The sequence below is a fragment of the Pleurodeles waltl genome, chromosome 5, assembly GCF_031143425.1.
Source record: "Pleurodeles waltl isolate 20211129_DDA chromosome 5, aPleWal1.hap1.20221129, whole genome shotgun sequence".
In the NCBI taxonomy this organism is placed as follows: Eukaryota; Metazoa; Chordata; class Amphibia; order Caudata; family Salamandridae; genus Pleurodeles; species Pleurodeles waltl.
Genome location: NC_090444.1, coordinates 682,443,569 through 682,464,386, shown reverse-complemented (window position 1 = coordinate 682,464,386; position 20,818 = coordinate 682,443,569). Strand labels below are relative to the sequence as shown.

Genomic DNA, 20,818 nt, shown 5'->3' with positions numbered 1-20,818 from the left:
CGAGGTCGTCGGCGCAGTTGGTGATCCATTGTGTGAGGTTGTTGGCTGCTTTGTTGGGGTCCGCTGATCTGGCGGGGGGTTCTGGTTCAGTGATGTGGTGAGCTGGTCGGTGGTGATCTTGCTCCAGCTTCTGCGGGGGACCTGTTGCGAGTGGTGGTGAGACGTGGGCCTTCTGAAGCTGAAGTGGACGCAGCTGTGGTCTGTCCAGTGAAGACCGGTGGAGTGGCTGAAGGAGATGTACTTGCTGGAGGAGAAGACTGGGTCAAGCGTGTGGCCGGCGTAGTGGGTGGGGGTGTTCACCAGTTGCTTGAGTCCGAGGTTGGCGAGGTTGTCCAGCAGGGTGGTGGTGTTGTTGTCATTGTTGTTCTCCAGGTGGAAGTTGAAGTCCCCTAGGAGGATGTAGTCAGCGGAGGGGAGGGCGTGTGGGCTGATGAAGTCTGCGATGTCTTCGCTGAATTGTGTGCGGGTCCTGGGGGTCTGTAGATGAGGGTGCCTCTGAGTGTTGTCCTGGGGTCGGTGTGTATCTGGAAGTGAAGATGTTCAGCGGCTGGGAGGGTGTCGTCGGAGTTGGTCGTGACGCGGATGGTGTTCTTGTGGACGATGGCGATGCCTCCTCCTGTCTGGTTGATGCGGTCCCTCCGGGTGATCTTGTATCCGTCCGGGATGGCGATGGCGACGTCGAGCGCTGAGGAGGCGTTCATCCAGGTTTCCGTGAGGAAGGCCACGTCTGGGGATGTGGTGTCGAGCAGGTCCCATAGTTCCACGGCGTGTCTGTGGACGGAGCGGGTGTTGAGCAGGATGCACTTCAGGTGGTTGTTGCTGGTGCTCGGCTTGGCGGGTGCGGTGCAGGTCCGGATGCAGGAGAACTTGCAGGGTCGGCAGGAGAAGGGTCCGTGGGTGCGTCCTGGGGTGGCTCGGTGGCAGCCGGGGATCCGGCCGGTGTTGAGTGCGTGGAGGGTGGCGGCGTCGTATGGTCGGCGGGGGCCAGGGGGTCTGGCGCTGGGCGCGGTGCAGGCGCGGACGGGCGCAGACGGGCTTGCCTTTGGCGCGCATAGGGCGAGCCCGCTGCGCGTGAACGCTGCGCGTACGCGTGGACTCCGCCATAAATGGCGTCGTGGGAGGGGCGGAGTGGGAGGGAGGAGCAGCTGGGAGCGGGGTGGCGCGGGGAGGGGAACAGGTAGAGAGGCAAGAGGGGGGGCGGGGCCGCAGGGGAGCAGCGGCAGGGAGCGGGGAGGGCGAGAATACGGCGAAAGGTGAACCGGAGCGGGAACCAGAAGCGGGCAGAACGGCAGGCAGGGACACCGGGCACACTCAGGGAGAGCTGCGCGGCGGGTGGAGCGACCGTCACCGATCAGAGTCAGGTCAGGTCACAGCTCCCCGTTGCGCTACCAGTCCTTAAGTATCCGGAGGGAGGGAGGAGCAGCTGGGAGGCGGGAGCGGGGTGGCGCGGGGAGGGGAACAGGTAGAGAGGCAAGAGGGGGGGCAGGGCCGCAGGGGAGCAGCGGCGGGGAGGGCGAGAATACGGCGAAAGGTGAACCGGAGCGGGAACCAGAGAAGCGGGCAGAACGGCAGGCAGGGACACCGGGCACACTCAGGGAGAGCTGCGCGGCGGGTGGAGCGACCGTCACCGATCAGAGTCAGGTCAGGTCACCTAGCTGGGGATTTTGGCCTCTAGCTGAGCCATCACCTTGGAAAACCTACCAAACCTGTGCATGTTTGAAAACTAGACACCTGGTTGGAATCCAGGATGGGATGACTTGTGGGGCTCTCACCAGATTCTGTTACCCAGAATCCTTTGCAAAACACAAAATTTGGCAAAAAAAAACAAACACTTTCCCCTCAGATTTCGGTGCTGCAAAGTTCTGGAATCTGAGAGGAGCTGCAAACTTCCTGCCACCCAGCATTCCCCCAAGTCTCCAGATAAATGGTACCTCACTTGTGTGAGGTAAGCTAAGTGTCCGCGACAGGAAATACCCCAAAACACAACGTGGACACATCACATTTTTTCCAAAGAAAACTAACCTTTTTTTTTTTGCAAAGTGCCTTGCTGTGATCTTTGGCCTCTAGCTCAGCCGGCACCAAGGGAAATCTAGGAAACCTATACATTTTTGAAACCTAGACATCTAGAGGAATTCAGACTGGGGTGACTTTTGGGGCTCTCACCAGGTTCTGTTACCCAGAATCCTTTGCAAACCTCAAAATGTGACAAAAATAACCACTTTTCCTCACATTTCGGTCATGGAAAGTTCTGGAATCTGAGAGGAGCCACAAACTTCCTTCCACCCAGCATTCCCCCAAGTCTCAACATAAAAATGGTACCTCACTTGCATGAGTAGGCCTAGAGCCAGCGACATGAAACGCCCCAAAACGCAAAATGGACACATCAAATTTTTACATTGAAAACTGACGTGTTTTTTGCAAAGTGCCTAGCTGTGGATTTCGGTCTCTAGCTCAACCGGTAGCCTAGGGAAGCCTACCAAACCTGTGCATTTTTTTAAACTAGACACCTAGTGGAACCCAGGATGGGGTAACTTGTGGAGGTCTCACCAGGTTCTGTTACCCTGAATCCTTTGCAAACCTCAATATCTGGCAAAAAAACACTTTTTGCTCTCATTTTGGTGATAGAAAGTTCTGGAATCTGAGAGGAGCCACATATTTCCTTCCACCCTGCATTCCCCTAAGTCTCCCAATAAAAATGGTACCTCACTTGTGTGGGTAGGCCTAGCGCCCGTGACAGGAATAGATCATACAACGGTCAATGTTGGTCCTTACATGAGGGCAACTGTTGACCCTGGGGTGATCCATTTGTGACCCAGGCACTAGGTATAGGCACTCAAGTGGGGTAGCGTTTTTATTAGGACAGTTGGGGAAACACTGGGTGGTAGGAATTTTGTGGATCCCAGCACTTTCCTTTAGTTTGTGTGACAGAAATGCTAGAAAAAAATGAGTTTTTATCCAACATTTCACCTTTGCAGGGTATTCTCCGTAAACAAAACTTTGGGGAATCCACACAAGTCACACCTCTGTGGACTCCCCCGGATATCTAGTTTCCAGAAATGTCTGGGTTTGGTAGGTTTCCCTATAAGGCCGCCGAGCCCAGGACCAAAAACGCAAGTGCCTGCCTTACAAAACCAGGTTGTTTTGTGATAGATTATTTTGATGTCTCCACAATACGAATTGGGCGGTGGAATTTGGGGCTGAACTAAATTGGGGAGCTCCCAAGACAGCACACACTCCGTGCTTGCTGCTGCATGCACCTGCTCTCTGGGATGGGCTCCCACACTATTGTCCCACTGCACAGACTGTGCTTGCGATGGGACAGCAGGACTGTCCTCATCACCTGCCTCCTAATCAAAGGAAGAGGAGTTATCGAATGAGACTCCTCCAACTGAAAAATCACTCCCAGAGTTTGCACCACTGTCCTATCCCTCAGATGCTGTATCAGTATCTGCTGTCTTAGTCTGTGATCCTACGTCATAGCTGTCCTCTATAACCGGAGTGAGGACCTGAGCAGCAGTCATCCAACGAGATGCCATCTCTGCTACAGGCTAAACTGTTGCTCTACAACACTAGCTTACGTAGACAGTCACAAAATTGCTGGTGTGTGTGTGTGTATGTGATACGCACAACAGTAGAGGTCACCTTACCTTCGCTTCTTCCCTCAATCAGCACGTACTTTCAAGACACTGAAAAAAAGACACACTATTACTTCACATTGTCCCATACCAATCGTCACAGTCTTTAGCGCCTCTAGCGCCCAGTCCAACCACCATTATTGGTGCCTCACTCCCATGACCTCCTCCTCGGATTCCCTCACTACCACCAAAAAAAGTGCCCTTCATCTCTCCATAGACCCCCCACATACATTTCATTTGCATTATAGCGTAGGTAATGGCTGACTTTACGAATGTACTCAGATATTTACATAAAATACAGATTTGATCTTTCCAGTAGGCATATAAACCTTCTGCACTACTTTATGACATCAAAACTGCCACTAGACAAAAGTCTGATCCTTTTGTAGCAGAAACATAGTCACAAGACTTAACTGACTTTTTTATTGCTGCCTAAAAGCTACAGTTGAAACACGTCAGTTGAAGTACTTGCATTGCTTTGAAGACGCAAGCTCCAACTGCCGGTGGTGAATGAAAAAAAAAAAATACATATATATATTTATATTTCACTTTTATATGTGGGTGTGGTTTTTCTGGGGGCCAATCACAGCCCCCAGGGAAATCCCACATGCGTTGACAAAAGTGATTGCTATATACATATATATCTATATCTATATATATATATACATACATACATACATAACTATATATAGAAAACAAGATTCTTTCTGTTTTAGCAAGAGAAAACCGCACTCTGTCGTTGTGCCAAAAATACCTTAACTTTTAATACATTAGTGAGATCATAAACAAACAAACAGGAATCCCCTGACGCGTTTCGGTCTCACCGGACCTTGTTCACAGGTGTTTCCTGTGTGATAATTTCGGCGCTTTAAATAAACTACTCCAAAGTAACAGAAAAAATACTCAAGTTACACCACTTATCAAGGGTTACTCCATAACATCACTAAATATATACACTTTAACAAAGAAAAATTTAATGTTTTTCTATACACATATTTACCAAATTGTAACAGTGTTTTAACTACAAGCCAAGGTGTTTTGCACTAAGTTCCACATTGCATTCTGGTATATGTAGTTTATAGCATTTCATTGAATCAAATTATTTTTAAATATATGTCATAAAATCTTATTTCAGCGACTAATGGAGACTTCAAAGCAATTTCTGAGGTGTGTTAACAAAATGTAGGGGCCCTCATTAGTTTTTAATTTATATTCACATTGGATTCATATTCATGTATTGCATGTTACCTACAATAGCACAATCCCCAACGTTTCTTTTAAACAAGGCCCTCACTAAATCCTGCACCTCTGATGTAAGGAAATTAATGTTTGGGTATTATTCCTTCAGTCAACTTATATTGATAGCGCCAAAATTATATGTCTATCTGACAAATGACAACGGGAAAGAAAGCATCTTATCAATTGGTGGAAATGACATAAAATAAATGAATGGCAACATCTTAGTTGACGCAATTTCTTTTCTCTGTCACCACCACGTTCTGATTTTAGTACCTGATCAATTACATAGAATGTCATGAGTTCCCACTTGCTATCATGTTTCTGTTCCATATGTCTCGCTGTTGCATAGCTCCTATCCATATTGATAGTTGCTCGAATATGTTCTAAAATTCGCTTTTTAGTCTCACATATGATACTGCCAACATATTTCAACCCACAAGGACATTCAATCACATATACTGTGAATCGACTTTTACAGTTCAAGTGCTTACGTATCACTCTCTCCATGCCAGTATTTGTGGAGTACTCTTTCTTATTCATATATATATACATAGCGCTCTCTCTCTCTCTCTCTATATATATATATATATATATATATATATATATTTTTTTTTTTAATAGCTGTATGGTTTCCTTGGGGGCCACAGTGGTCCCCTGGGAAACCATACAACTATTTTAAAAATAATTGCCCCCACAGGGGGTCGCCTTGCTCACATGCAACCCCCGTCAATTTTTTTGTTATTCTTTTTTTTTGGGGGGGTGGGGGAGGGGCACAATCGGGCACAATTGCGCCCTCCATGGGTAAACCTACCTTATTTTTTTAAAACAATATGCCTCCCCGGGTGCCGGCCCGTATGCCGAGGGGGCCAACACTCCCCCCCCTGAAATCCCTCGTGTCTAGTGGGGGTTTCCGGTTCAGGAAGGCCTCATTTGAAAGAGGAGAGTCTCCCCTTTCAAACGAGGCCTTCTTGAACGTCCGGAAGGCGGTTTGGGGCTGTTTGCTTCCTGCTCCGATGGACAAAAGAAACTGTGGCGTCAGTGCGCCTCGCTGTGCGCTGACGTCACTCCTGGGGTATTTTTAAATAAAAAGAAAATCCTTGGGTGCAATGCGTATACAACCACAATGATTACCACTAACTTAAAAAATGTAAATAACATATAAAAATGTTATTCAAACACTATAAATTCATAAATAAAATATAAAAGATGTATTAGAACACAGAACAGTAGAATATTTGTTATTAGGAATTGGATTCTGTATGCATTTTTGGCTTCCTAATCTAAGCCAGTGTGCATGAAGAAACACATTTTGCAAATGTCCCTCTGAATCTAAAACAACCAAAATATAACCCCACTTGCTCCATCTATTAATTAGCAACTGCCAAAAGGCTAAAATAATGGTCAACCTGACACTTTAAAATTACCCCGTTCAAAAGGGACAAGCATTAGAATATGGTCCTCAATCCAATCTTTTCAATATTTCAATATAATTGTAGCGTACACTTCTTCCCGTACATTGATCAAACTAATTAAGCAACAATTTTTAGGTAAGACAGGATCATCTTTTTGATATGTAGGTTTGATTACTGTATTTTTTCCAGATTTCAGGAAAACAACGAAGGATACCTTCTCAAAAAGGTCCAGCTAAAATTAATTTGCTGCTGCAGAGAAGCTACAAGAAGTTTCTTCAGCCAAGGGAGGTCGCACCTTCACCGGATTAACTTTGGTGGCTAGTCCCAGTACTCTAGATGTCCAAACTTTCAGTCTATTTTTTCTTACTCTTCAACTAAGGCTGCCAGACCTCAGGGGAACCTCTCAAGACTTTTTAGGAACTAATCCTGCCAAGGCTTTGTAGGGTCCAGGGCAGGTCCAAATCAACCTGGGCAGCTGGCCTCCAAGGAAAATGTTTTTCAAACTTGTTGTGTCCCTGTAGCCACACCCCATGATATTTGATACTTGGATTGGCATCTTTGGCCAGAATAATGCAGTCTGCCAATTCAAATATCTTCAAAATAGGGGACTTAGCTTGTGTTCATTAATTTGGTTAGGAACAGTTTATGAGGAGAATGTAGTGGTTATGTACTTCTGTGACTGGTACATATGCTAGGTCTCTTTATTTTTGTATCCCATAGGCCATAGGCCATTTGGAAAATAATGTACAGTTAGTGTAGATTTTTGAAGGTGTCTCTAAATAGTCAGGTTAAAATGGTAGTAATAGCCCTGGGTGGCTGTGTTTGGGTAGAATATTAACAGTGCACGTATAACTGCTTGCTCAAATTCAATGATACCTTTTGGGCATAGTTGTTAGTTTTGGATTTAATAGGGGTCACAGTATGTAGCACTTTGCTTGTTACAAACAGTGAATACGCTAAAAGTATGTTCATATTGTGATGTTTACAATGTATCTGCATGAATGCTGGAGGGCATGATTTAAAAGAGTTGTCTATTATACACTTCTGGCTTTGTGTTAGTCTTAGCAAGTTATTTCTGTAGCATAAATTATCATTCTCCAGTCATTGCTATCATACATGAGGAAAGGTTCTTCACAGTGTGCCATAGTTATCTTTATCAGGAATGTTTAGGTCTTAGAACTTTTTAAAAGCAGCCTGTTTTTCTGCTGCAGCTTTTCCGTTGTGTACTATCAAGTCTTTTTAATTGTGGGCTGGCTGGCAGTTGACTTGCAGAGTGCTTAAGAACTTTTGTTAAGATATTTTGTAAAATGGTCCATGTTGCTTCTTATCAACAAGTGCTTGTTTCTGTAGGATCTTGCTAAATATTTTCTGCATCTGTTTATGTCGCGTTTAATGGCCGATTAAGTTCTCTAACAGTTACGTCATTTTTAGTAGAAGACCTGCCATGACGAACACTAGCATAGTGGTTTGTGCATTTTCAATGTATACTATATGTGCTTATGCTCTATTTTAATTGTAATTATATACCATGTGCAAATATAACTGTTTTCCTCTTTGGAAGGTGATCTAAGTTGCTCTTTCTGTGATTAAAGTTGTTAATATTGGAACAACAAAATATTGAGTTTTTATTTTTTGTGATACAACAATAGTGTTGCATTGAGTGACACTTAGTTCAGAAATATTGTGTCACAGAATAATGTTTTTTGGTCTAAAATATTGTTTTACATTAGCCTGATTTAATACTGTTTACTTAAATATGGTTGTAAAGATAATTTGTGTAATTTAATATGTTATAATGTATATGTATAGATATGTATGTACATCCTCATATATATAAACATCTATGTTTTTGTATATGTTATTAATGAATTTATAGTGTTAAATAAAACTATTTTTATGTTATTTACATTTTTTAAGTTATTGGTACTTGTGGTTATATACGTTTTTCAAATCTTTAATTTAATTTTACTACTTAAATTTTAATGCTTTTTCAGACTGTTTACTGTTTTATGTATATATATATATATATATATATATATCTTTACATTCACTCTATTATGTTTAACAATATTTTAAAAATATTACTTTTTAGTTTCAATGTATTAAAAAACAAATTCAATATTCATAACTTTTTTGATGTTATTCCTTGGCCCAATATTTTTGTCATTACCATAATAAGTAAAGGAAGACAATATTTATGCTAACATTATTTTTGGACAATATTTTTGTGCCACATATTTTATAGTTAATTCTTTGTCATGGGACCTTAAATATTAGAGTTATATATTTACTCAGTAGCTGTACATTAATATTTGTAGGTATGTGTGTATTTGGGTGCTTATTATATTTTTACATATGAAATGAAGATATTTGCTGTTATAATTTATAGAAATATTTCTTTGGGTTATCTTTATTTATGCCAAGGTGAAGGAAAGGTGCTTAGTTTGTGCATGTTAACAAAAGACGTTTGTTTTAATTAAATGTTTGAAAAAAGGTTATTTGCTAGATTTAGAGTCACATTAATGATAGTTTTAATGGTTTTGAGGTGTACATTTGCTTAGTTTTTAATTAGATTTACTGTTTTGTAAAACGTTTGTAGTGTGTTTTTTTTCCTCAAAAGGTGTTTTTTTTATTGTAGGTGGATTTTCTATGCTTGAGATTTTGATGTTAACCTTGGGTGAAAACATAAATCCCAGTTATTGTATTGGCTGAGCTGTTAGTAATTCCCTAACTATTTATATATGCCAAGCCATGTATCTATTCGCAGGGGGGGGGGAATTCATATAGCCTGACACCTAGGACATATTGCTTGGGGTCAAGGACAACAAGTATTCAGGTTTATTTTGTCCTTGGGACAAGTAGGCCCGACCACATGCAGCACAAACCCTTTGGCTGTCAATTTACAGTATCACATTAAAGAGCAGGGAAAAGCATTATCTGCAGTTGAGGTAATATTTGTGTCCAAATGTTAATGCTGTTCCAACTCGTATTTATGGTTCGTTAATGCAAAAAGCTTTTATCGTTAGGGTGAATGTTCTAAATACATGTTGCAAGCTCGGACGGCACAACTAACAGTGGTTCCAGAAAAAAATGTGTACACACATTTGCAAAATTCAAAAATATGAGGTTACATATCATGCTCCCAGAATGCTAGTTAATTAAATGCAAATACTTGCAGACGTTTTAAAGCAAGACTGATTTTTTGCTTCGAAAATAAAATGTTCACAAAAAATACAACTAGGAAAAAAAGTTCTGCTAAACTACTGAGAAATAGTAGGTACTGTTTTCCCAAAAAATTCATAACAAAGTCAGTGTTGCCAGTTTCAGCAAGATTTTGGGAAACATGAATATAAAAAAGCATTGCCAAAGCCAATAGGTCTGACATTGGTGGTCAGACTTTTAGTTTTATCAATGCATGTCTTGTTTTGACATGGCTTTTAAAAGATTTTATTATTGCGAGACCTTCTGGCCCCCTCACCATCGTAACACATTTTAGCAAAAAGCGAAAATATTTTTGGGTCGCAAAAAGCAAACACTGCCACAGTAGTTCCTGGCACTAAACAAAACTACTTTGTGTGCCAATATGCTACTTATGACAGAGCAGATTGCATCACTGTAATGTAATATAACATTAATTTTTACAGTGCGGAACTTGTCACTCATGAGGATATCCAGGCGCTGAGTAGGAGTGGGTTCTGCAAGTAGGCTCAGTCACAGTGAAGCCAACCGATAGGTAGATGGCTAGACAGAGAAATAGAATTTTAATGTAACAAAAGGTCTTGGTTAATGCCAGACCTATTTAGGGGCCCAATTCTTAAAGAAAGTCACAAAAGTGTTCCCCTGGTATATGTCTTTGTATTAGTGCACAGGGGTGTGGAATTCCTATAGCCAACACGCAGGACATATTGTTTAGGGTCAAGGACATCAGGTTTTCATGTTTATTTTGTCCTTGGGACAAGCAGGCCCAACCCCTTGCAGCACAAACCCTTTGGCTTCAAGATGACAGTAAATTATGAATCAGGGAAGGGCAGTTTCTGTGTATGCATATTTTACTGCTGTTTGAACTTGTATTTATGGTTCATTAATGCAAAGCCTTTATTATTAGGATAATCGCTCTAAGGAAATAATGTACGCTCAAACTGCACTACTGCCAATGGTTCCAATATAAAAGTTTAACAATATGAAGCTATTTATAATACTCCCAAAATGCTCTTTGTTTAGTTGCAAATAAAGATTGATTTTCTGCTTTCAAAGTAAAAGATTCTTAAAAATGCAGCTGGGGAATAACAGTTTTGCTAAACTACTGTGAAATTGTAGGTATTATTTCTTTGAAGCATCATTTAGTAAAATGAGTTGGTGCATGCTAATATTTGTAATAAATATTCATAATGGAAAATCAGTGTAACCTGTTTCATGGAAAGTATGAAATCAAAGAAGCATTATCAAAGCCAATAGGTCAACATAAGTGGTCAGCCTTTTGTTTTGTCAATTAGTGTCGTGTTTCGACATGGTTTTTGTAAAATATTATTGATGTGAGAGCTGCCAGTGCCTAACATTCATAAAAAACATTGGCAAAAAAAGAAAAATATTTTTTTGGTCTCAAAGGCACACATTTCCACAGTAGGTCCTAGTACTGAATAAATTACTTTGTGTGCTGCTATGCTTCTTGTGAAAGAGTAGAATGCTTTCACTCACAGGGGAGCCCACCAATAGATAGATAGAATTTTAATACAAGCATTTACAATGCATCGGGTCTTGCGTTTGCTCATGTTAGAGCTGATCGCGTTGTAAACTCCTAACCCGACTTTTCACCTATCGGGCAAAAGTGCATTTATGTACATAACCCGAAAAAGTGAAATCAAGTATGTAAAGCACTCAACTTCTGCCAAGCGAGATCGGGCTCGTAAATTAGAGAAAAAAAAGTCCACGAGCCCGATGGAAAACAGCGAGCCTCGCATGTTTTCTGTACTTGGTCGCTGCGCTGGAGGGGGGCTAGCCACTGGAAAAGGCATGACATATGCATGCTTTCGACTAATGAAAGCAAGCAGATTTTATTAGGGAAGCCCACGAACCAATAAAAAACAGTGACGTGAAGTTGACAGGGCTCCGAGCCCTTTTCTAAATACAAAAGAGTCTCGCTGCGAAACGCATGCGCGAGCGCATGCAACGCAGGCTCGACCCTAAAAAACCAAAGGTCTTAGGTAATGCCAGATCTAACTGGGGGCCCATTTCTTTAAAAAAAGAAATCACAAACATGCAACCTAAATTAGTGCCGATTTACGTCTTTCATGAATTCACAAGAATTTACAGAAGTTTGCAATTAAATTTTACTTCTAGACAATATTTATGAACTGCATTTTAGCACAAGCAAGTACAGATGGGTAGATCTGCTCACATGAAAATCTGTTCAGAGTTTACAAGTTCACTTTCCCTTCAACCACTTTTTTCCCCAATCCTGGAAGAAGTTTTACTTCTGCCCTTGTCAGGAATAATTTCCTTTCTTTCTCAATATGGTAAATGATTGGAGCAGAGCTGGTGAAACCCCTAAAACATGCACAGACTCAAAAGGGCATTCCAACCCCTTAACTATTGCTTTCCACTACCTCCAGCCCCAGTATGTAGATCTGCTGAAAGGTGGCAAAATAAGGGAATTGCTAGTACTCAAACCTTAATATAGTATGAGCCCTTGCATAACCAGAGAGGCTATTATCAGAGCTCTTATATAATGAATCTGCTGCCATGTTTTGTTGCTGCGCTGCGTAGCACCATAGAAACAACTGGATTTTTCACAGGACAAGTAGATTTATGAAGCAACCTGTCCCATGGACAAGTAGATATTTTATTAAATTCCACACCCTGGAGTGCAGATTTGCGTATTTCATGAATTCACAAGAATTCACAGAAGTAGACCAGGAAATTATACTCCTACAAAATATTTGTAAACTGCCTTTAAGCACCAGCAAATAGGCAGGTGTAGATTTGCTCATGCAAAAATGTGTTGAGGCCTTTAGAAGTTCACTTTCCCTTTAACCACCTTCACTCACAACTCTGGAAGACGTTTTACTTCTGACCCCTGTCTGGAGTAAATTTTCAATCTTTCTCAGTATGGGAAATGATTAGGGAAGACCTGATGAAAACTCTTTTAATCATGCAAGTTAGTAGGTTTGCACAGGCTCATAAGGGCTTTCCAACCCTTGAACTATTGCTTTCTGGTATCTTCAGCCCCAGTAGGTAGATCTGTGGAAAGGTGGCAAAATAAGGATATTGCTAGTATTCAAGCCCTACTATAATACTAGCCCAGGCATAATCAGAGAGGCTATTATCAGAGCTCATTTGAATGAGATAAATGCCATACCTTGTTGCCTTACTATATCGCACCAAAGGGACAAGTAGATTTTTTTTTTGCAAGAAAAGTAGATTCATGAAGCAACCTGTCCAATGGATAAGTAGATATTTTATTAAATTTCACACCCCTGATTCTGCATCATTCAGAATACTAATGGGAAAGCAGTCACATTACGAGAATGTCCCCACTAGCAATCAGTCCTATAGTTCGTCCCTCCCAAGACCCTTTATACCTTTCTCCCCAACGTTTGGGGGGAGCTGGGGCTCTTTTGTAGCTTCTCATACCTGTACATCCAGAACAAGACAAATGCCTCTGTCAGGGACATGCTGGAAAGGTTAGTAAAAGAAATACATTTCCTTCCAAGGTTGTTCTGTGCAAGGTCGGATGAGCTTGCAGTGCTAAAAATATATATATGTATGCACACTTTTATATATATATATATATATATATATATATATATATAAATATATACATACATACACTGACAAAACAAAGGTTACTGGGATGTTATAGTTACAGGGACACTATAGTTAGGCTCACATTTTAAAAATACAAAACCACAGAAATTCACCTGTTATAGAGTTATTTCAAGTACCTGTATCTCGTGCCCTAAGGGAACAATAACTTGCGCCCTTGCCATGGCACTCATAGGTTCTTTGATAGCATCTTTGATATCATCAATGTAATATCTGCAGTAAAATATTTGATGAAAAAACTGTGCATGGCGGGGCATGAATAATAGTTACCTTAGGGCACGAGTTCTAGTTACTTGAGATAACTCTTAACTATAACTGGTGAATTGCTATGATTTTGGACGTTTAAAATATGAGCCTAATTATAACATACCTGTAATCTTTGGTTTTCTCAGTGAAAAAAATATATTTATATTACAAAGCAAGTCAGTCAGACAAAGCCTCGGTGGCACACTCTGCTTCCGGCAGAGACCAACCTCGATAAAATCTTTCATGCAAATAGAATTCACTGCACTCCAAAAGTCCCAATTTTCATGTCTTTATTGAAGTCTGGAGCAACCACCAATGCATTTCAACTCATTAGGAGTCTTATACAGGGCTAGTGAGTCCCTCTACTATTTTCTTTAAATTCTTAATTCGTAAATTGCTTTTAATAAGTTAGTTTTTGATTACTTTCACGCAGTGGAGTTTTCGTTGGTTATAAAATATTTTAAAATAAAAATGTTACTTTTAAAAACCTTTTTTATATTCATTGTCAAATGTGCTTCTCTTACTGTTACTTATATTGGAGTGAGAATAGTAAATCAGACTCCCACTGCAAATTCCAATGCTTTCTGTATTGTTGCTTAGATCAGAAGGTAGCACAAAATCTAAGGCCTCCAAAGTCCGATTCTTTCCCTCTTGTAGCTTAGATTGCAGTGGGAATAGTACATTTATCATTTGAAAGTGAAATACTTTTCCAAATATTTTTAGTTGAGGTTGATGTGTTAGATTTTATTTTTCAAACTGTATTTTTCTTTGTGGTGAAATTGGAATGTTAATTTGGTTTTATTCATGTAACTTTTACTTTAATTGTTTGCTTGATGTTAACTTTGCTTTTTTAATGTTTGCTACTTTGGATGTAGTTAGTGAACTATTATTCTGTGTTTGTAAGAGATATTTTTTTATTAATTGTTGTAGTTTATTTATCTGGTATAATTGGATATTCACTAAATTACATATTTAACTTTCCAATAAGGAAATAGTATATGGTGCAGAAAATACACCAATAGTATGGAAGTTAAATGGCACCAGCTGACAGCAGAATACATTATGGCATATACTAGGCTAACAAGGAAAAGTGCATTAAGGCCTACATATGTAGTGTGACCTGTTAGATGTTTGAAAAAATACAGGGAATGTAACTCTTATAAAATGTACAAAATTATACTTTTCTTTTCTAAAGCTCCAATGGGCTATTTGGAATTAGATTGACTGCATCCTTTTAGTGCTTTCCCTTTGAGGAGGTGTGAAAACTGCTCCTAGAGCAGACACAATGGCTTGGGCCTTTCGGCAGGATGACGTTTGAGGTATGTGACTCATCCTGTCTTATTACCTGAACATGCTTGTGAGGAAGCTGGTCGAAATCGGTAAAGAACATTTGTACCTTTGCCTTGTCCAGGCTCTTGACTCAGTGGGCTGAAGAGTGTTCAGGTTAGATTTAACACAACTCAGAATACATTTTTCATTGCATTGCCTGGCTATAGATGGCCCCTCAAGTACAGTTAATGTCCCAATATGTTGTGATGTCAATAACTGAATTTGCATCTAACAGTCAGTTAGGATATGGTGCCCACTTTCCCTACAGTATTTCTTCTGATTGTTATAGGAAAAGTCAAGAGCCACAGCCATACCTGCATTTCATGGGTGCTAATGGACTTAATCCTAATGGCCCCCCCCAGTTCCTCTATTTGTTCTTAAGTATTCCCATTGCACTAAGTTAGCTTTTTTTTCTACACTGCGCGGGTTGTTCATACGGCTCATATGGGCCGGGTGTTGTCCTCGTATTCGCTGGGATATTCTAACACTTCCATATGAGCGGGTGGTTTTGGAGTTCCAGCTCTTCCTTATGCCTACCATGGATATCGCCCAGATGCCAGACTGCCATTCCTTAAGCCTGAAAAAGCACAGATACCACATCTCACATTGTCCGCTATCCTACCATGCGGCCTCCCATGTAACCCGACTGAAATACAAACTCTTGCTACTATCAGTTTGGGTTGGTTCAAACTCCTTCGCTATTTGGGCAGAGACACCCTTTATTCCCCACATATTTCACTCATAAATAATCCATGGCTTCATCTCACACACAGGAACTCCTAGTCCAATGTATGTTTCAAGTATGTGCTATATGGGTCACAGGGGATCTGTTTGCCTCCCTATGGCTAAGCAGCAGATACCACTCCACTGGGGCACTGGTACATCTCCCAATGTGCCAGCTTGGCTAAATTACTTGTCCTACTGCCACGCCACCTCCAAACTTTATGCCTTCCCAGAACTGGCCACTTCCAGACCCAAAGGTATTTAGCAGCCACTACATGACTATTTCTCAACGCTGGCTTCTGATGACGATGAAACTGTAAACTGACACCTTGCTATTCAATGGCTACCCTGTGAGGTTGTGTTCTTTTTTTCAGGTTGGGATCGTGGTGCCCTGCTTTCTGTGCCAAATTCTTGCTGTTGTAACTTTTACTTATCTGACCCTCTGCCTTGTCATTTATTTTCTCCTTGCTTCTTCCGGCTGTTCTGTGAATTAATTTCTCTTTTACTGCACTTGGTGTGTCACGTAAGACAGTAATGTTTATCTTACCTGGATTTTCGCTTCACTGTTTTTGTATTATGTTTGGAATAAAACAGTAAATAAAGTCAAAAAAATCCTAATGGGCCTACAGGTAACAAAGAGTGAAGAATAATTTAAGTGCACCAAATAAATCTGGCTCCTCAACTCATCCGACACACCAGACATGAACAGGAATTAAAGTGGTACACCACACAAATGCTTCAGAGCTTCATGCTTCGTTGTGATATACTCTGGTCATGCACCTCAGTGCCCTTGGTCCTTAAGTTATTGAACAACACACCACATATGCCAATGACAATTCTATTTGAAAGTCTCCTCTGCTCTAGAAATCCAATGCTTAAAACACTGCCTGCACCAGATCCAGACCTGAATTTCCAGGACCTACCTGGGGGTCCCACAACATTACAACAGAAGTCTGGCTATTTGCCAAGAACACCATGTAACTACTAGTCCAAACCTGGTTCAACAATAAGGGTCTGGATGGATCCGACCTACAACGTTCACCCAATTCCAAGCCTTTTGGATTCACTCTTGACATTGACCTCACCTTCAAGAACACATTGTAATGAATCCAAGACAGCCTGCTACCAGTTCTCTATATTTTTCAGAAAGGGATCTCATACTCTCATCTTCATGATGACAATGTCTATCTCCATGGCCTCCCATACAGCTAACACACACACCCATTATGGGCAAACTAGATGCCACCGTATGACTTACCAACAGCCTAAGGAAATATGACCACATCACCCCAACTCTGATGAAACTACACTGAGGCCTTTGGCTGGCCCGCACCACCATCAAGATCATCTACAAAGCCATCATGATCACCATCCCTGTCTTTTATTGGTGAAAAGTCTACGGGCCTTATTATGAGGCTGGCGGACCGGCAGCATCGCAGTGACAGTAGGAACGCCACACCTGTGGCAGTCCAACCGCCACATTGCAACCCTAGTGAGCGGACCCACCAGGGGCTAGCCGTTCCCAATGGGTCGACGGTGGCCGGAGTTGTAACCAGCCATGGCGGCACTGCACTCAGTGCTGCTTGGCTGATTACAACCCCACTTTTTGCCAGCTTTTCCATGGCGGGGACCCCGCCATGGAAAAGCTGGCAGAAAGCAATTGCAGGGGAACACAGGGGGCTCTGCACTGCCCATTACCATGGCATGGAATGGCATTCCCCGCCCATTCCTAGCACTGTAAAATTGCGTACTGTCTCTGCTTTTCAAGGGTGCTGGAGTGCTACGATATTGGCCTCAGCTCCCCTAAGGGAGCCAAGACCGATATTGTAGCACTGTTCCTGCTACGTATTACAATGTCCCTGCCAGACAGCCCAGCGGGAACATTGTAATACGCTCTTGGTGGGGCGGGCCGTCATTGCAGCTTTGGCATTCTCGTGGTGGGACCGCTGAAGTCGTAACCAGGCCCTAAATCACCTCCCCCAGAAAGGACACCATAAAGCTGGAGGAGAAAAAGAAAAAAGCAAGACAATAATCCTTCCCCATTTATGAACCCAGTTTCTGGAACTGCATCCCCATGTCCATCAGAAATACTCCAATCTTAGTTAAAAAAAAAAGGACAAAGGCATACCTTTTCAATAAACAGTCCACCTTGAAATACTAGTTTACTTTTGCTCCTGAATCCAGATATGCCTCCAATCACTCACGGGCTATATCTTTGCCTCTGGCTCTGTAGAGAGTTGCACTGTCTTTTGGCAGGACTTGGGCTAAACAAATACCACACATGTCCATACACAGCTAGGCAAAGTTTTTTTCTCTCAAATGTAGGGTCTCAGCAGAGGTATTTGCCTTGTTTGCCCAACTGCAACCCTGACAGTAACCAATCAGTATACAGGTGATAGTTTTGATGCTACTCTTTTGTTCTGTGTAAAAAATATACCTGCCAAGTAACTCCACAGCACATAACACCATCCACCCAGTCCTGAATCTTCAAGCTACTAGCTTTTTAGTTGCTGTAATTTCATAGGCCTTACTTGCAATGATAAAAGATAATTTACAAGTCCGAGGGTCCATCTTTTACCAGGTTAAAAATGAAGGCCTACTAGAAGGGGTCACACACAATAAAGGAAGTCTTGTTGGCTATGTGAAGTTATTATATGCATTTGAGGGAAGTGTGTGCTTTTGTAGTATATGCTATATGTCTCAAAATGAAGCACAGGAAAGCGTTTTTTTCCTCTTCTGGCCTTTATATTTTTCTTTCATTCTCTGGACCTTGTGTTTTCTCCATTTCACTTTTGTATTTTTCTTTCAGAATGTGTTCTTTCGTTAATCTATCTCCTCATTGTATTTATTTTCCTCATTCATCTGTTTCATTTTCTTTCTTTGTCTCACATACTGACCTCTTTGCTTCCTAGCATCAGAACACACCAAAGGGCAAGACTGAAGTTACTTACAAGCCTTGAGGCTGAAGTTATTTTCAAGAGTTGCGCTTCCATATGAATGAGGAGGTTGGAAATACACGTTTTATGAGAGCAGTCATGCCAGCTGATATTCCCTTTGGAGTGTGCAGACTGGTTGGTCCCCAAACAACAAACTGTTTATGACCACTAACAGTGAGGCTCAGTACAACAGGTGGATATCAAGAATTACAAACCCACCGTTATAAGGGGCTTCTATATATTTACCAAGGGAAAGCCGGAGTTGTGTGCCCACCCAGAGGAATCAATGGTGTTGATTCTACTGTAACTTCTTGGCATTAAAGATAGCTGGGCTGGTAGTGATGAATAGGTCTAGCTGCAAGAACCCTTTGCATGCTATATGTGCCTCATAATCCGCAGGTAGGGAGGGTGTCTGACCATGAAGTATGTGTGTAGTGAATTTAGCCCAGTTTATTGTGTAACTAGAATAGCTACGAAGTTTGTGAAGATATGTAACATTCGACGTGTTGAGGACTGTGGATCTGCAAAACATATAGAAGAATGTTGTCGGCATATAAGGATATTCGGTCTTCCCACTGATACATCCAGTTAAGGCCGTGTATCAGGCGATCCATGCAGATCCATGTTGCCAGCGTCTCCAGTATGAGTGCAAAAATAAGAGGGGAAAGTGGGTATCCCTGCCTGATTCCATGCAATAGGGGAAATTCTCTAGATGCCCTACCGTTAACTATAACTTGTGCTAGGGCTAAGTATATAGAAGCCAGGGCCACGATAAAAACCTAGGGTCAAAGCCCATTCGTTCCGAGGTTGTGAATAGGTTTTCCCATTCGACGGTGTGGAAGGACATACGTGAATCAAGGGATACTATAAACGCATCCTCTCTTATGCTACCTGACCGGCTTAACACCCCGTGAAGTCGTATTAGACTGAGAACCGTATTGCGACCCAGCAGTAAGCCGTATTGATCTGGGTGAACTAATTTGGTAATTATTCACATGAGGCAGGAGGCCATGAGCTTGGCGAGTATTTTAACTTCAGCATTTAGGAAGGAGATTGGTCGAAACAAAGAACAATTTTCTGGTGGCTTTCCCTCCTTATTTAAGACTACAATAGAGGCCAAGCATTGGACCTTGGGTAGTAGACCCTTTATCTACTCTTTTTGTACATATGGAGTAGATGTAGGGCTATGGTGGTAGCTGTGAGTTTAAAGAGCTCTACTCGTAGGCCACTGGGCACCATCGTTTTACCTAATTGCAGCCCCTTAATTGACTGGGTTACCTCTTCTACAGCGGTGTTGCTCTCCATGAGGGCGGAGTACTCCGGAGAGAGCCGGGAGTGGTATATCAGTAAGCAGCTCACTAGACTCTTCCCTAGGGTAGCTGCTGGTAGGGAAGTAAAGGCTTGAGTAATAAGCAGCAAAGGTGTCTGCAATGGTCTGTGGGTCTTTCAACATTGTGGCATATTTAGAGAGAACAAAAGTCCCTCAAAGGTGTGCCTTTCCCGCTTATCTAGCCAGACTATCAGTTTTCCTGCCTTGTCCCCCATTTCATAAATGTGGTGCTGTGTTGGCTGGTGTCTGGCTGAATCCGTCACTATGTCCCTGTACTCCTGCTGTTTAAGGGCTAGTGTGTATTTATCCTTCTCCGTCGCATCCTGCATCCAGGTCTATTCCAGATTTAATATCTCCTGCTCCGGCACCTCTAGTATGGCCCTCGTCACGTTTATGTCCCACAATTAAGGAGAGCGCTAGGCCGTAATGTAGGCCACCCACAATATTGGTGCTTACTCCACTGAGTCTTTTGTTCTGTGTGAAGTAATTTTCCATTGCCTTTACCAGGCCTTCTCTAATGTAATACCTCTCAGTCCTAAGAGCTTGCCTGTACTGTAGATTCCCACACAGGGGAGTGATCAGAAATACCCCTAACCAAGTGACATACGTCACGGAAGGCTGAGATTCTGTGGGAAAGTGTGATAATGTAATCTATACGGGAAAGGCTGCCATGAGCGCCAAGGTGAAAGGTGTAATGCTGCGCTAATGGCTCGCCACATATCAGCTAATCCCATGGCCAGGAGATAGTCTGCCAACTGTGATCTGGGATGCGGTGAAGGTCTCGGCGGGCTACGGTCCATAGTGTCGCAGAGCGCCATATTGAAATCCCCATCCCCCATCAACAGCTCCCAGTTAAGGAACTGTAGTGCTCTACAGGCACAATGTTGATTATTTCACCTTCCCATTCACCTGTAAGGGCTGCATACCTGTTAAGTCTATCTGATCAGATGTGATAAAGGGTGAGTGGGAACTGCTTGGGAAGGAGAATCACTGTCCCCCTGGAGTTAGAGGCAAACCTGGCATGGACTTCCATATTATATCCCCAGCGGTTGTTCCTGCAGAAGAATTATATCGGGGAGTGTTTTATATTTTGGAGAACTACTACCCTTTTAATTTTGTCCCCTAGGCCGTTCACGTTCCAGGACA

The 20,818-nt window shown here is 42.0% G+C and overlaps 1 protein-coding gene across 3 annotated transcripts in view; it reads right to left on the bottom strand.

Moving 5' to 3' along the window:
• GTF2H5 (general transcription factor IIH subunit 5) overlaps positions 1-20,818 on the bottom strand; it is a 123,784-nt gene that overhangs the window by 80,982 nt on the left and 21,984 nt on the right. For 2 of the 3 annotated variants that reach the window (XM_069234580.1, XM_069234579.1), the window contains exon 2: positions 3,648-3,686. The exons of the other annotated variant lie outside the window; for it this stretch is intronic. The gene's annotated coding sequence lies outside the window, so the exon portion shown is untranslated. The remainder of the gene's footprint in view (positions 1-3,647; positions 3,687-20,818) is intronic. 3 annotated transcript variants of the gene reach the window in all.